The sequence below is a fragment of the Parasteatoda tepidariorum genome, chromosome 1 (assembly GCF_982258835.1).
Source record: "Parasteatoda tepidariorum strain Cologne lab strain chromosome 1, Ptep-v5.0, whole genome shotgun sequence".
Taxonomy (NCBI): Eukaryota; Metazoa; Arthropoda; class Arachnida; order Araneae; family Theridiidae; genus Parasteatoda; species Parasteatoda tepidariorum.
In genome coordinates, this window is record NC_141755.1 from 26,826,825 (window position 1) to 26,845,804 (window position 18,980).

Below are 18,980 nucleotides of genomic sequence, written 5' to 3' on the forward strand. Positions count from 1 at the left end.
TTTTACTTGAATTCAAGTAGCCTTATATGATACATTCACTGCTCAGTGTTTATTTTCTTTAACTTCTCAGAAAAATTAAATATTAAAAAATGGATACCATTTAAATATCAAAGGGGAAGAAGGGTTTTTGTTCATTTTTTATGAAAATGACACTTAAGTCACCATCTGTTGTATTTTAAGGATCACTACGTTTTGAAAAAATAATAACGCAAAAAATCAATTCTCCTCGAGAGTTAATACTCACAAGGGAGACTAGGGAAGTGTGACTCGCCAATTTTGAAATAAACTAGTGGGATGTATGCCTTATGAGAAATAATTTTAGGGGGCAACATTCGTTTCGGCCCACAGATAAAAAATAATTCAATATATAGAAAAATCGGTATTTTATTACTTCAATGCAGGCTATTAGTTAATGTAATAATTTCATAATCCAATTAATTTTGTGGCACTTTTACGTACTATATGATGCATATTTATTGTCAAAATTGATTTCGAAATTTTTATATATCTGTAGTTTTTCAGAAAAACCTGTTAGGTTAATTTGAAAAAAAATTGGCATCAAATCTCTTTAATATTTTTTTTTTTTTCAAAAAATTTTCTTTGAGCTTGGCTTTTGAGATCAATTTTGACAATAAATATGCATTATATAGTACGTAAAAGTACCACAAAATTAATTGGATTATGAGATAATTACATTAACTAATAGCCTGCATTGAAGTAATAAAATACCGATTTTTCTATATATTGAATTATTTTTTATCTGTGGGCCGAAACGAATGTTGCCCCCTAAAATTATTCCTCATAAGGCATACATCCCACTAGTTTATTTCAAAATTGGCGAGTCACACTTCCCTAGTCTCCCTTGTCAGTGAAGATGGGCCCTGCTAGGGGAAAAAGGTTCCTGTCCCCGCGCCTGGGAAGAATGATTCCTGTTCAAACTCAAACACGCCTGCGGCTATCTACCCTGAATATTGTATTGCATCATATATTAATAGACAATGGACATTTATCAAATTTTTATACCAAAAAAATGACCGTTACCCTGTCGGCTAATACGAATAAAGGTGAGTAAAGACGACCACAAGATGTCCTTTAAAACGACTTTCCATAGCGATTACATGCCTGCTACATTCAAGACTGAGACTACGGGAAAAAAACAGACCCGCTTCATCTGTCAAACCTTCACAAGGTCGTAGGAGAGTGGAAAACAGTATTAATAAGCACAGGTAACATATAGAGAGAAATCATCCCCGAAGCAAATCTTCCGACACTAGTCTTGCCACGAAAGCAGTTAAAACATCAAAATGCAAAGTGCCTGAAAAACTTTTTGGTGAAATATGACTCACGAGAATTTTATAAAATTTGAATGTGCATGAAAGAAGAAAAAATCGAAATAAAAAATTAAATTTTTAAAAACCACGTTTTTGTAGTGGAGAATAATAATTAAAAAATAAAAATTTGAAAAGCGAAAAACGTGGGACGCATGAAATACGTAGGAGTAATGTTATATTTGTGTAGCTCATGAGAATATGTGTATATATATCTGTAATTGTAATTGTATCTGAATCTTGATGTGTATGTGGGATATGTTTGTATATATGCACGTGCATATGCATGTGGATGTGGCTGTGCATGTGTATAAGTAAGAAAATGTGTATATGTACTGTTATGCATTTCATGCGCCCCACGTTTTTCGTTTTTCAAAATTTTATTTTTTAATTATTATTCTTCACTACAAAAATGTGGTTTTTAAAAATATTTTTTATCTTGATTTTTTTTTTTTTTTTTTTGTACTCACTTCCAGAATCTCAATTTTTTCATTCACTGCACACAAAACTTTTCAACTGACATGCGACACTAATTTGTAATAATCGAATCGACAACAAAAGACAATCACGAAAATACTAATTTTTCTTTATTTTAATTTTATTTTACTTTACTTTACTTCATTTTCATGCATTTTCATCCAATTCTGAACTATGTGTCAAATTTGAAGTCTGTAGATAGTCGGGAAGTTAGTTTAAAATCGATTACAAAATTCCACCCGAACAGACATACACGAAGGCAAGTTAATATGAACGTGGTAATAAAAATAAAGGAGATGGAAAAAAAACAGAAGAGTATAGTGAAGATGACGGAATATTATAATTAGTAAATACTGATTTGGGGAGGATTTTTGAGGAAAAAAAAAACAGGCTTGTCCAGCCCGATTTACAATTTTTTTTCAACATCGAAAATTTCAAATTTTGTTTCGAAATTTTTGGGTACATAAATCTTTGTGAAATAAATCTTTGTACGATTTCAATCATGGGCTTGCTCCTTTTCCAAACTTTGAAATTCGTTATTCCCAAAATCAACTTTCACGGACATGAACTGTTCTCCCCCACCCCCTTTATCTTCATTTGTCTTAAATGTAATTCACGAAACTTTCAAGAAGACAGCCATGTATTATCCGTCTTAAGTATGCTAAAAATCTTTGGATAATTCATCCCGAGAAGTTTCTGTTCCTATACATACACGTGACGATATCTGCTAATCACATAATTTTGAGTTCTAATTATATCCTAAAAACATTTAACAAAAAATAAAATCTCTGGATCCTTAGATTAATAGTTTGAAAGCAACACCTTAATACTGTAACATATCAAGCTATATTAAGAAACAGTTCTTTGTTTTATTAGAAAAACCACAATAAATAAAATAACAAATTTAAAGTACCCGTAACGGGATGGCTAAATCTTATAAAACAAACTGGAAAAAGTGCCCGTAACGGGATAGATAAAATATTATAAAACAAACTAGATAAACCCGTAACGGGTTATATGAAAACTCAAATTCCAAAACAAAACTAATCTCTAAAAAAATCCAACAACTCTGTTGTTCTAAAAAGGTCTTCTAATTTCTGCTTTCAAAGTCTGCTTTCATTTTATTGTTTATCTCTTTATGTGTTTATTTTATTTTATTCATGCTTTTGCTAACCCGTTATTTTTTTATTATTCATGCTTTTGCTAGTCAATTGGGTATAATATGAAAAAAGCACAACTACTTCCACTTATTAGAAATAACATTTACCTTTTAGTTTTATTAATAAACTGAGTTTTAAATATGCTTACTAAATTCATAAACTTCGGTAAAACAACAATATAAATTATTTCCAAAGGAACTAGACTAATACAATTCCACCCTGGCGAGTAGCGACTTATAACAAGACATTTCGTTTGATGCTTTTACTTGTTGCTAGAAATTAGGTTCGCCGAAAATGCTGTTTACTAGTTAAATTTAATAGGAATAACACGATCTGTGACGTAGGCTATAGTATACCCAATTACTTTTTTTATTATTTTTGGACTTTATAATACGAAGATTATTTAATGCTAACCATTAATTAGATTACGGAATTAAACACAAAAGTACATTACTTGTAAATGTATGAAAAACATTTTTACAAGTTTATATTCTTGATACTCAATCAATGAAGTTCAATCTGGAGAATGTGGTCCCAAGTAAACATAATTTATGTTTTGCTATTTGTTTCTTGAATTTATAAATTCAATTTATAAAGATTTTGACCACCACAACTTTATCACACGAATGGCTAATTACACACGATGGTGAGTTAAATTTTTAAAAAATAGAAATATCTGCTTAAAATTGTAATTCAATTTTATTTTCATTGCCACTTAGAAGAATCAATTTTGGAAAAGGAAAAGTCTACAAATAAATAGCAGTCAAGATGAAAAAGGAAAATTTATAGGAAACTAATAGCTTGAAACAACAAAAAAACGTATTACAAAATGCAAAACTCATTTCTCTAAAGATTAATGTTTTGCCAAAAACTATTCAATTATATTTAATTAATTATAATCGCAAAAAATTTAAATTCTTACGAAATGCTTAAGGACAATATTGATGTATAAACGTCTAAAATTTACATATTCTATTATATAAAGTCTAAAACACATAAACTTATAGAATTTCTTAAAAATTACTGTATTTATAAGCAATAACGTGTCTGTTTATATCACATGGTGAATAAGCTAATAAATTTTTCAATACTAAAATATTTCGTTTAACGAAATATTTAAGTATTTTTCTTTTATTTAAAACCTTTTATTATTGTTTAATAAAATAAGACATATAAATAAATTTTTCGTTAACTAAATAAGAATACAATGAAAAGTTCATTAATAAATCACAATGAGGTACTTGCACGTCAAGAAGAAGATCACGTGACCTATGACGTCAGCATTAGCTGATCGTTCATAAGCAAAATAGCGAGTTAAAGTTTAGTTTAAGTTTCTTTATATAAGCCAGAATGTCAATTGACTTGAAGTTAATTAACTATTGCAACGTATCACACATCAAATTTGTTGAAATATAATTCTTTCTCTTCTACGTCTTTTACTTAGATTTATTATTTGCTTATGTTCTGTTACTGTAACGGTGATATATTTTTGTTTTGTCTATCTGCCAACTTCGATGCATAATTAGTTTGTTTATGTTTCTACCTTTCTTCGTGCCTGTCTTTGTGTTAAGAGAGATATAGTGAAAAAATTGAAATCTTTGTGAAAGAATATAATACAATGTGTCACTAAAAAGAACTGATACTTGATGGGCTTGGCTCAATCGAAATCGAATGAAAAGAACAGTTAATAACATAAACAAATGCCACATTTCAACAACCAACCAGAATCGAGATACCCACCCACACTACGTCACTTGCAGGGATCCCATTTTGAAGCTATTTTCATTTTTTCTTATTGCTAATATGGAATTTTCTTCGATGCTAAAAGATAAAAAATTTTAAATCTAAGAAATCATAAAATATGCTTTTATGACCCTATTTCCCTTGTTAACAAGTTAAAAAAAATTCGTTGTGACCCGTGTTATTTCTATAAATGAAATATTTGTAAGTTTATACAGTAATTTTAAAACAAAAACATGTCTCATTATATCATGATGAAACTTCGAAAATAATTCAGAAAAATCTTTATTTATAGAATCGCTTGCTGAAGAAGTTTAAAATATTTTTTTCTTATTTCAAATACGTATTATTGTTTTATAAAAACAAGACGCAAACATATTCTTTAGTAATAAAATAATTTTACAGCAAAGCCTTATAAATAAATCGCAATTTTGAAACTAATTTCGTATTTCTTATTGCGAATGTAAATTTTTTCATAAATATGAAAAGAAAATAACTTCAAAATTTAAAGCATCACGATGAAATCTGCTCTTTAATGCATTGGACAACGGTTCTAATGAATTTTGTAGTGAATCATATTATCAACAAATGGAGTTTATTTGTTTTTGTGAGAGAAAACTAAATCATATTTATAACTCTATCACTTAAATCTAAAATTAGATAATTACATTTATAATTTAGAAGAAGAAAAAAAAAAGACTCGATCCTTATCAAAATTTTAAAATATTACAGAAAAGCGAAGCGCCTTTTTTCCCATGGTGAATGTCCATCTTTTACTTTATGTCCCTAATTACAAAATTTCACGATACCCATATTCATTTGAGACTCCAATTTGTACTAGAATTTTTTCCTTCTTTCTTTCTAGAATCTTGGGTACTTATCTTTGTGCAATTTTCTTTCTCAAGAATGGCAATTAAGTAACAGCGTGTATTTAATGACTTAAAAGTATTGCGCTTGTAATCTCTTTTAATGAAGTCGTAAGATGAGATATAGAATAATGTTGTGTTATCTGGCATTGTTCGAAACAAAACTAATTATCAACAAAAAAAAAATGAATGAAAAATACTGATAATTTTTTTCACGTATTGTTCTTGAAAAATATGTTCGTGAAAAACCGATAATGATCAGTTAAAATTTAAAAACTCTTCTCCTATAAGAAAATTAATTTATTTGTTTTATGAAATTATAATAATTGAGCGGAGATTTTTTTCACTAGTGAAAAATATTATGCATTTTTTAATGGATTTTCTTGGCAAAAATTTGAAATGGAGAATATTTAATTGTAAAAATAGAGTTATAATAATAAACAATGATCCAATATTCAGGATAGGTAGCTAAATTATTCAACAAAAAACAAGCACCTTTTAAGCACTTTTCAAGGACTCAAAAAATATTTTTAAGCACTTTAAAAAAATATCATAATTAGGCAAGGTTGAAAAGTTCTTGACAATTGACGGTTTTTTCTTGTTTTAACCGTCATGTCAAAAAAACCCTTTTGGCATTGTTTTTGACAATTGTCAAAAATCGCGAAATTTTGAATCATGTAAAAGGAATGGCTTTTTCATGCGCTACGGACTGACAATACGCCGAAATAGATTGGGGTTGAATTATATATGAAAACGTTGAATAGAACAATGTGAACTGTGTCCTTTTACATAATTCGAAGCCAAAATCAACATAGTAGAGGAAAAATCTAATTCTGAAAAAGAAAAAATTAAGCACTCTTTAAAAACACCCAATGAAAAAAAGCACCTTCAAGGGCTTTTAAAAAACAAAAATCGAAAATTAGCACCTTCAAGCACTTTTTAAAAGCGATACGCAACCTGAATATTGTGAGAGAAAGTAAGAAAATCTCAACAAGTATATAAACGAGTTATTATTTTTTTTTACTATTTTTCTTTTTCTTTATTGCCTACGGAAATATTTTCAATCTACTTGTTATACTTCAAAAGCCTTAAAAGAAATTTATAACGTAGTTTATATAGCATGGCTTTTCAAGCTTTACTAAATAGAAAAGTTTTTTTTTTGTTTGTTATGCTTATGGTTTTAACCAAAGCTGAAACCGACAGTCAAACTCAGTTTTTTTTTCTTAGAACGAATTTCGACGATATTTTTTTAATTTGGACGTAATGGCGCAAATGTAGCCATGCTTTTCTTAGTTCACGATACTCGTACTCAGACAGCGTAAAAAAAATTAAATAGTACAGAAAAGTTTGAATGATGTAAAAACAAAAAGGATAAAAATAATAAATTAAACAAAAACAAAAAAAGAGAAAAGGTCTAAGAGACACAACAGTGCCCAGAATTCATTGAAGAAAACTCTTTAAGCAGTAACAGCTTGAAGGACTCCAGAAAAATTAATCCTAATTAATAATTGTGATGTAGAGTCTTAGTTTCCGAAACTAGATACCGTACAGGAGGTACGGTATCTAGTTTCAGAAAAACTTTTCTGAAGCATTTTCTGAAGCACTGGAAAAAAAAGTTACAGAAAAACTTTAACTTTTCAGAAAAAGTGGATTCGAAGGTCTTTGAAATATTTTATTCACTTAAACCTCAAAGAAAAGAAATTTAACATAAGTTTAGCTGTTTAACAGTGCGAAATCATGTTTATAAAAAATATTTAGCTAATTTGAAATAATAATAAAGTTTAGATTTAGGAAACAAATTTAAATTAAGAGAACAAATAATTATAAAAAATATAATACTGTAATGTGTCTACCACTACAAAATACAATTCCAATTCACTAGTATATAAGACATGTTAACTCGATTCTATGATGGGGTACCTTTTCATAGACGACGTTTGATAGGGTCGATAACTACTCTCCCTATATTGGTGACCCGGAAGTGATGTGAACACGCCTACCTTCACAGAAACTCCCAGTTCGATTTGACTGCGCCTACTAAGATGGATGGTCCGCATTTAACAGTTGACTTGCTACGTCAGACTGCAACATTATCCACCTCCTCATGTTGTTGCTACGCAGTCTCGATAGCACACAACGTTGGCCTGCGTACACTCGACTGCTAATGGCAACACAGAAGCAACCGCGACCGTGAACTTAACACAGCTCTCTCGATCAGCAAAAGTACGGTGATCTTAATACAGCTCTCCCGGCCTCTCAAAAAACAGCAATGAATTAACTAGTGGTATCCGTTCATCGAATTCGATCACAGATATAATTCTGGTGGGGGAGTACTGTAGTGTGTCTACCACTACAAAAGTACAATTCCAATTCACCAGTATATAAGGCACGTTTACTCGATTCTATGATGGGGTACCTTTTTATAGATGACGGTTGATATGGTCGATAACTACTCTCCCCTCAAACACTTTTATTTTAAATATATATTTTCGGGTTTAAATATTTTGATTCTGAAGCGTTATTGCAGAACGCAAGCCTTGCGAAATTTGAAATGTTCATATTTCAAAATGCTATATTTAAAAATTATTACTGTACTTTTCGCTCTCACCTGCCGGATAATTTCTACAAATTTTATCTGACCAAATAAAAATTGTACGGAATGCTATCTACGATTTACGTAGGATTTGCGTTTCTTGCTCTTGATACATGGGTTGGACAAAATAATGAAAATACTTCTATACTGTGGGGAGTGAGTTATAGACAATGTCAACCGTCCTCTTTGAAAAGGTACCCCACTATAGAATCGAGTTAACATGTCTTATATACTAGTGAATTGGAATTGAATAATTGTAGTGGTGGAAACACTACAGTACTCCCCCAACAAAATTATATCAATAATAGAATTCGATGAATGAATACCGCTAGTTGACTCATCTCAGTTTTGGGGAGAAGCCAGCCGGGAGAGCTGTATTAAGATCACTGTACTTTTTTAGTGCTAATCGTGAGAGCTGTTCACGGTCGTGGTCACACCTGTGCTGCCTTTAGCAGTCGAGTGTATACGTTGTACGTTGTGTGTGATCGAGACTGAGAAGCAACAGCGTGAGGAGGTGGATAATGTCGCAGTCACAAGTAGCAAGTCGACTGTTCATTATGGACCATCAATCGAAATAGGCATGTTCAAACTGAAGTGGGCGTTTCTGTCAAAGTAGGCGTGTTCACATCACGTCTGAAGGACACCAATGTGGGGAAAGTAGATATCGACAATGTCAACCTTCATTGATGAAAAGGTATCCCAACACAGAATCGAGTTAACAAGTCTTATATACTAGTGAAATGGAATTATATTTTTGTAGTGGTAGATACACTACATCTTACATTTCATTTTTACACTTAGATTAATATTACATTTCTTCATATTTCTCAAGAAATACTTTAAGAAACATTTCATAGATTGAAGTCCTTAGATCATGCGATTTTTCAAACTAAAGCTTTTAAAAGTTTGAGGACTCGACAGTAAATTACAAACGAAAAATGATGTTTTTGATCACCCTATGCCAAAAAAGGTAGCAATAAATTTGTAATTTTGAGCAAGTATTTTGGTTGTTATATTCAATAACTCCAAAGAGTTTCTTAAACCCTGTTTAAAAAATTTATGAAGATATGAATATTTTTTATAAAAAGCTAATTTTTTTGTCTTGTGTTTTTATCCTATAACTTTAAAAATATCCAATAAAATTACACAAAAATTTTGGAGCAATTCAAAATTACAAAATTTTGTTGAAAACTGTGCAATATATAAGTAATTAAATTAGTTTGGATCGAAAAAAGTGATTTTTTTTCATAATGTTGCAGTATATCGTATTTGGCAACTAATGAACAAAAATTAGCTTTGAATATCTAAAAAATTTTAAAAGTTTCAAGCAATTTTTCTAAGTATTTTTTGTAATTTTTAAATGAAACTCAAAATGATAAGAGGTTTGATACAAATATTTTTTTATCATAAGACAAAATTAAATAACGAATGATAATACCTTGCAATAAACATTCATACACCGAAATACGATAGAATAAGAAAAGAAAACGAGCGAAAGAAAAGATATTTTTATGGGAGATGATCCCCAGCAATGTCGATGTCATTTTTAATAGATCTTATTCATTAGTGCAAAATGAAATTTGAGAAAAAACTTTTATCATTTTGAGCTTTTTTTAAAAAACAATACGTACGAAAACTACTGAGAAAACTGCTTGAAACTTTTTAACTTTTCAAGATACTCAAGTCGAGCTTTTTTTATCAGTTTTAAGCAAATTTCTCTCAAATTTTAAAGCATTTAAATTGCTCCAAAATTTTGTTTAATTTTATTGAATACTTTTAAATTTAAAAAAACTAGAGAAAGAAAATGAGTTTTTCTTTATATAAAAATGTCCATAACTTCATAAATGTTTAATCTAGGTTTACGAAATTCTGTTCAATTATTGCATACAATAACCAAAATAATTGTTACAAATTACAAGGTTATTGCTACATTTTTCGACATATGTCGATTAAAAAACAATATTTTCCATTTGTAATTTTACTATAGGTCCTTCAAACCTCTAAAAGCTTTAAACTTTGTTTGAGAAATCACATAACCTAAACATTTCTAAATTTATACAATGATTCCCTAAGTATTTTTTAAGAAAATCAACAAAAAAAAGTGTTATAGAAGTGTTCCCATTATTTTGCCCAACCCCTGAAAATTAATATTTATAAGATTATGAAATAATTATTTTTTTTCAATTATTTTTTTCAAAACTATACAAAATTAAACCTTAAATTTAGAGCCACTGTGTAATCTGAAAAAGAAGTGTAAAAAAGTGATAAAACATTTTAAAAAACTTCTTTCAACTTCTTAGAGTAAAGACTAAGTTTTATGACAATGATACACATTGATGGGGAAAACTATTTAAAAATGAAATTCTTGAGCATGATTCTGTTCTTTTTAACATTTTTTACGTATTTTTTCTTCATCAATTTACACATTCTTATAATTCTATTAAATAATCCGCAAAAATATTCATTATGCGATTCATAAGATTCATTTATTTCATGATACAGTATGAAACGTTCGATTATTAAATAAATGAAAAACTGAGCAATTTAAATTTCCATCATGGCTGTCTTTAATGTATACTTCTGTCAAATCTTTTGTTAAAGTAATAGTCAAAAACTATGTTTATTATAGTCAGAAATTATATGCATAGTAATAGTCAAAAATTAGGTCAAATAAATATTTATTTGTCAAAGAACAAAACGTCTTCCGACTCTGACCAATTGCTATTGTGGTCAAAACAAACATAGGAAGGGTTAAAATCATCTAAAACCACTTTATATGAGGATGAAGCCTAGTTGTGATTCCAGTTAAAGGTGGTTATATTTTTGTCCAACTTGACAAATAAGTAGAATTTTGATGGTTTTAATCCTTCCTTTGCTCTTTCCTACCTACCAATTGACGACTAAGGATACGGCAACTTTAGATCTATTAATATTATTTTATTATGAAATTAAATTTTTATTTTGAAAATATTTGTCTTAAATAAAATGTTTAATGAGGAATAAACAAGGGTTTTTCAATCAAATTAAATAATGAAGTTTTATGTAAGTAATATTTAACTATTTTTTTATAACTATGAATTACTTAAAAACAATTTTAGAAAATGAATTATTTTTTACCATAAAATAGTTTTTCCAGACATTTAGAAAAGTTGAACTTGAAATTTTTATAAAAACAAATCGTTCCATTGCATGTTGTTGTTTTTTTCGCTGCTGTTTTTACTGTAGTTTTATCGCCCCCCTTCCCTTACTCAACCACTTCTCTTAATAATCAAATTTCTAAAGCAAAGATAACTATAAAGATAACTATCATAGTAGAACTTTTAAATACATTAACGTGTATTCAGAATAAATACTAGTTTCGTAATATTGTTTTGCCTCAAAAATATTATAAACTGATATCACTAAAATTTCTCACAAATCCCTTATATGGATATCCCTTGATATTACTTTACAAACCAACATTTGTTTTAGTGTACGTGTTACCGGCAAAGTATGAAACGCCGGCATTATATGGAACGCCTAGGCATTCTATATAATGCCGGACGTTCTTAGGCAAAGTATGAAATATGAGAAGTATTATATACTTTCCCTAGGCATTGTATATAATGCCTAGGCATTCTATAGCATGACAAATGCTATTTAGGCAAAATATGAAATAAACATCCTGATGAGGTTATTATGTAAATGGTGTGCATGTTACTGTGAATGACCGAAATCGGTGGTTGTTGACTTTCACCGGTGAATGTTGACAGTTACATAGTCGCTTTGGAGAACGTCCGAAATATTTATTACATCCGATTTAATATTAATTTATTCGTGGATATAATTGCATTTATTCGATATTTTAATACTTACTGACGATAGATTAGAAGAAACATCAGTGTTTGGAGTATCAGGCAAATATATAGTATGACTAGACCTTTGGTAAATGTCCGAAATATATACTTGATCTAGCTAAGTGCTACTGCCCGGTATACATTTGCCCGGTATACCCCACACTAATGTTTTTTTAAGATTCAGTGCCACTGTACGATATACATTTGCCCGGTATACCCCACACTGATGTTTTTTTAAGGTCAAGTGCCATTGCCCGGTATACATTTGCCCGATATATCCTACGCTGATGTTTCTTCTAATCTATCGTCAGTATTAAAATATCGAATAAATGTAATTATATCCACGAATAAATTAATATCAAATCGGATGTAATAAATATTTCGGACATTCACCAAAGCGACTATGTGATTGTCAACTTTCACCGGTGAAAGTCAACAACCACCGATTTCGGTCATTCACAGTAACGTGCACATCACTTACATAATAACCTCGCATCAGGACGTTTATTTCATACTTTGCGGGTTTCTCATTTGGCATTCTATGGAATGCCTAGGCAATGTGTGAAATATAAATCATTTCATACTTTGCCGGCTAGTTTTAGACATTATATACAATGCCTAGGCATTCTATATAATGCCGGATTTCATACTTTGCAGCTAACATATGTAATCGTGAAAATTTCATTTCTTGTTGTCACCAATATTTAATTCTTTCAAAATCATTATAAAGCTTTAACTATTTATACTTATTAAAACATATACGATTATTAGGAATTAAAATGTTTACGAATTACTACTCTGAGCATAGAATTTTCAATTTTTGATTTTAAAAGAGATCAATAATAAATATTTCAAAGCCATGATATTGACTTTTAATTCAATTATTTAAAACTAATTCTCAGACTCCAGATTCAATTGGATTTTAAGAATAAAACTTTATAATTTATGGACACTTTAGATGGTAAAAATATAATTTTTAAAAATAGTTTCCATTCATTAATATTAATTTCACATCTTTTCTTTTAGACACATGCATTGAAAATTGAAAAAGGAGAGTACAATCCAATCTATTGTTTAATAATAGAACGCTAATCTTTCTTCTTTTATAAATTAGTATAATTTATCTCCGGAGATTGTAATAATATTAGCCGAAATCTTCCATTTCGCTTAATTGGAGCTGCTAAGTTCAGGGCTGGGAAAAAAAGATTTAACTGATATACCGAATATATTTGAAAAGATAAATGATGTGTTTAGTTGAAAATACAGCTGAATATTTTTTTTAAAGTTTGAACTGAAAGGTGAACATTTTTTAAGAAGACATTTGAATTAGGATTAATGATTTTGATAAGGTCAAAGCACTTCAGAATAGATTTCAGTTATGTGGTTTTAAAGAAATAATACTTTTTAGGTTTTTACTAGTCTTTTACTTATAATAATACTGCTCAGTTTTTACTAGTCTTTAACTAATACTGATACTGTTTAGGTTTTTACTAGCCTTTTACTTATAATAATACTGTTTAGGTTTTTGCTAGTCTTTTACTTGTAATAATACTGTTTAGGTTTTTACTAGTCTTTTACTTATAATAATACTGTTTAGGTATTTACTAGTCTTTTACTAATAATAATACTGTTTAGGTATTTATTAGTCTTTTACTAATAATAATACTGCTCAGTTTTTACTAGTCTTTTACTAATACTGATACTGTTTAGGTTTTTACTAGCCTTTAACTTATAATAATACTGTTTAGGTTTTTACTAGTCTTTTAATTATAATAATACTGTTTAGGTTTTTACTAGTCTTTTATTTATAATAATACTGTTTAGTTTTTTTTTATTGCATAAAATATAATTTTTGATTGAGATATTTTTTAAACTTTATATAATTTTTGTTTTTAATGCTACCTCATTTTATTCCATTAATTTTTAGAGAGGTTGAAATGGTAGTATATTGTTTTCACGTTATAAAAATTAAATTTTCATTTATAGTTGTTATAAATTAAATAATCTTCAAAAAAACTATATAGCTCTACCCATTTTTTTAAATCTAATATTTTTTATTTTTTATGAAAAAAAACTTTTACTGACGAAACATTTTATATATTTTACAAAAAACTTGGGAAGAAACTATTTTTATTCATAATTATTAATATGAATATAGAGCTTCATTATGCTGTTATAAAAATGCAATTATGTTTTTAAAAAAAACTTACGTAATTTTGAAATTCTTGTGCTAAATATTTTAAATTTTAAAATATTTATAAAATCTTTTCCATAATTACTGATATATTGTTCCATACTTGAATATGTTCACTAACTCAGTATATTGTGTTATTAAACGTTTGATAAAGAGCTGCTTTCAACGCCGAAACCTATATTTCGTACTAAAGTTATCCCTAAAAACTTAAGAACATTTATTTTACATTTAAAAATAGTAGTTAAAAATGCTGTAATGTTGAAAATAATATATTTAATTCATAGCGCCATTCAAATCTGATTCAATACAGATATTTCTTTTTTTGTTTAAGTAAAATTTCTGTTATATATATATATATTCAGTTAGATATATATATATAGATAAAAAAACACGCGATTGTCAATAGCGAGAACCTATAATCAAGGTAAAATCGTTATTTTTTTCTTATTTATCGACATAGCAAATATCGAAGTAATCGTTTAACGCATTGTACCTCATTTTAATTTCAGACTCTTACTATGTTTCAGTTGTAAGTAAAAATATAAGCATGGTATTATTTGTAAATGATACATACTTTCTTATTCTAAATCCATTTCCTTAAAAGAAAACAAATGCAATTACGTTTTCTTTACTCTGTAAATCCAGTATATTAGGTAAAAGAGAATCATCGATATTTTACTTCCTCGATGTTTCGATTCTTTATTACTGCTTTCTGGAATTTCCGGCATAAGCGTTTAAAGTTTGAATACTCACGTGATGTAGTACAGTGTTTGTTGGTGCTTATTTCTAAGCAAAAACTATGATGAACTGAAAGTAATAACGGGGGTTGGTGGGTCAAGCCAACAGGGCGCAGAGCCTCCTAATGTAGTGCATGAAAATTTAACTTTTAATTACTATTTAGCATAAAAGAAAAAAAAATTCCTTTGTAGGAATGACCACAAGAGTTTAATCTGACCAAAAATGACTTTATTATTTTTAACTCTGTATATTTTTAATCGATGAATTTTCAGCAAAAAAATTTTGGAAAAAAAATGTTATATTTCATGTTTTTCTATTCTACGATATCCTTATTGACAGAAAAATAATATTTTAAAATAAAAATTCTCCAGAATAAAATATTTTATTCTCTATTAAATGTAACGTTAATGTTACATATAATAGAGAAAAAAATGTTATATTTCATGTTTTTCTATTCTACGATATCCTTATTGACAGAAAAATAATATTTTAAAATAAAAATTCTCTAGAATAAAATATTTTATTCTCTATTATATGTAACGTTAATGTTACACATAATAGAGAAAAAAATGTTATATTTCATGTTTTTCTATTCTACGATATCCTTATTGACAGAAAAATAATATTTTAAAATAAAAATTCTCCAGAATAAAATATTTTACTCTCTATTATATGTAACGTTAATGTCTAGCTTCTACTTAACTCTATTGATTTTCTTCACTTCAAAGGCGTAATTTTTACAATAATTTCTGAAAAAGCAAAAATTGTAATACGAACCGTATGTTACTTCCGGGAGTTTACATACCTCCTGGCGAGAAAGGGCTTCCGACCACTGGTCTAAAACATCAAACCTTAGAATGAAACTTAATTATTTTAATGCAAAGAACACTCTTTGATACATTTTGAAAAGTCTTTGTTAATTCGGAGTTTTCCTGCTTTAGTTTCGCTTCCTCAAGGGAATTCTTGAAGTTCCTACCTGAAGAAAAACGGTTACGGGAAGAAAAATTCTTATGTTTAGTACTTTTATTTCTGTGTGGTTACATTTTAATCATACGATTGTCGTCTGCCTGATTTCTTTGCAAAACGTTGTTAACGTAATTAAAATCACTAAATAGTGAACATTTTAATGCCCATTTATACATGTGATTATTTATATAAGATTTATTTAAAAATAATTTCCTGATCTAGTCATAGGATTCGATTATTTATTATTTAGTTTATTTCGCAGAACTAATCTATCTTTCTCTTACGTGGTACCATAAACTCTGGTATATTTCCATCCGTTGGCAACACTATAGTTATTATTTATTTTCTCAGGTAGCCTTAAGTAATAATTTAAGTAATGCTGAAAAAGTAGTTATACGTTAAGTATTTATTTAGGACATTTTTGTACTTTAATAGAAATGAAAACTTAGTTAAGAAGTAATTACTCAGATTTATTTTTAAACCTTTCTATGGTTGTGTGCAATTTTAAACATAAATGGTGTTGTGTTGCCCCATACTGTCATACCAATTATTACTGACAGCGTTTACCTTTTTCGTACAATATCATGCATGCAGAACATGCGATAGCATGCTAAGATGGAAGCTTCTTTTTTTTTCACTGAACTTATCGTATTTCGCCAGGGAAGATGCCGGAAGTGTTGCTCATTTTGAGTTACCTGGTGAACACCTTGTGACCAAAGTCACTGAGGCGAGTAACATTACCCAAGCCACACTGCCACAGACACCCGTTCATAGAGTGGGCCACTTTCGCACACAAGAGAGAAACATCCATGCTCTAAGCGGGAATCGAACTCCATTGGATTCGCAGTTAGGCACGCTAACAGCTCAGCCTATTTGCCGGCGACTGAGATGGAAGCAATTTCAATACTTCTGCCTACTATGCTAAAATATATCAAACTCATACTTACTGTGGTTACGGTGGATTTAATGTTGTTATTAAGACTTTGCACTCCGTTATCGATATCGTGAGTCACCACCATACATGGCAACGTTACTTTTAAAAAGTAACGAGTAAAAGTACAAGTATTTTTAAAAAAAGTAACGAGTAAAAAGTAAAAAGTTCTTATTTTAAAAAGTAACGAGTAAAAAGTACAAGTAAAAGTACAAGTACTAAACAAAAAAAGTAACGATTTAAAAGTACATTTCTAGGAAATCAGAAATTCAAAGTAAACTAAACTTTTAATGAATAATATTCTTATGTTCTGTAATGTTTTTGCAAAATTGTTGCTATTTATATCATTATTTTTAATTTTGAAAGTTATGGACATTAATTTATTTTTAAATTCGGAGGAATATTATAATATAATTTTATAATATAATAATATAATATAATTTTAAAATTAAATATAATTTTAATGTCAAACTTTTTATGGATTTGCACGAAAAAGAAATGTTATCTATTGATTTTAATTTTTAGTTTATTATTTTTATTTATTTAAATTACTATTGATTTAAAATTGTTTTACTTTATAGAAACGCGTTTTAAGAGCACAAGCGTAAACAAAACAAACACGGAGTTTCAGATAGCTTTGTGATCTTTGAGCTAGTAAAAATTAATTGAATACAGTATTAGTTGAAACAGAACAGTCTACAGTTTTATTTGAAACAATCGCTAATTCTGAAGTCATGCGAGAAAATTATTTTCCGAACATTTCAGCCTAACGGAATAATTAAAATTTGTAAACGAACTTAAGTATCAGCGGCTAAATTATTACCTTCGAGTTTTCAAGAGTTAAAATAGTAATTATAATAGTTTTCAATAGCACAAATAGTTCTGAAGTTCTAAGAGATTTGACTGGGCGTTGTTCGACAAGGTCGGGCATAAACATAATTTTAGTAAAAAATGTACTAGGTAAAAATGTATTTAGTAAAAAATGTATTTAGTGAAAAATGTATTAAGACAAAAATGTATTATTAGTGAGTTCAAAAAGAAAATTGAAAAACGTAATGACAAAATCCAACATTTCTCATTTGAAAATTATTAAATAAATACATAAAACTCGAAAATGAATGAAAATAACTTGCTAATTAATTTTTTTATTCATTTCAAAAGGTCATGGTATTTAAACACGAAGTTAGCTGCGAATGCATATATATTGCACATTAATTTTATAAATTAAAAAAACATAAGCATTTTTTTTAATTTAATTTTTTTTTTTAGAAAGTTTACCGAGTTTTAGAAAAAAGTAACGATTTCATTCGACATTTCTTCTACAAATACTTGTACTTTTTCCCTAAAAAAGTAACGAAAGTACAAGTAAAAGTACTAAATTTAAAAAGTAACGAAGTACAAGTAAAAGTACGTACTTTTTACTTGTACCGGCGGTACAAGTAACGAATGTAAAAGTACTGCCATATATGGTCACCACTGTGAATTTTTCAAGTTTTTCTATCGTACTGGCCGCTTTTGGCGACCAGCTTGGTCACCTTTGAAAGTTTACTTGAAACTTTAAGGGTAACAAAGCCGAATGAGCTGCACGACAGTATTTAAATTAGTACTTTGATATCAATTTTAACTATTTCTAAGAGATATCCGTGATATTGACAAAGTTTTTTATGCATTGAATTTTAGTAATAATTTAAAATCTGTTCGGCAACCTCTAAATGACACAAACCAGCATAAATATAAGTTCGGGACATTTCAGAATAGTATGCAGCAGAAGTTTTAAAATTACTTCGATCTCTTTTGTAAAATAAGGTAGAATACTCATCCTAATGCTCCATTACATGCCATAGTTGGATAATCGTATGATGTACATGCTATTACTCGAAAAAGGCAAGCTCCGTCACCAAAAATTGGTGTAACATGCAGTATCATAACACCATCTATTTTAGAAAAGATCAAAAACAAATGCAAATAAGTACTTCGTAATTAAGTTTTTAGTTACACATTTATTATAAATAAAACCTTTTGTCATAATTAACTATTTAATACTACGTAAATTATTACAAGGCAACCTAATAAAATGAATCGAAATAACGTATATCTAATTTTTAGCACTACTTAAATTGTTATTTAAGACTGCTTATCAAAATAAATAAT

The 18,980-nt window shown here is 28.7% G+C and overlaps 1 protein-coding gene across 2 annotated transcripts in view; it reads left to right on the forward strand.

Moving 5' to 3' along the window:
* LOC107450287 (5-hydroxytryptamine receptor 2C) overlaps positions 1–18,980 on the forward strand; it is a 415,063-nt gene that overhangs the window by 390,046 nt on the left and 6,037 nt on the right. The gene's annotated exons all lie outside the window — the stretch shown is intronic.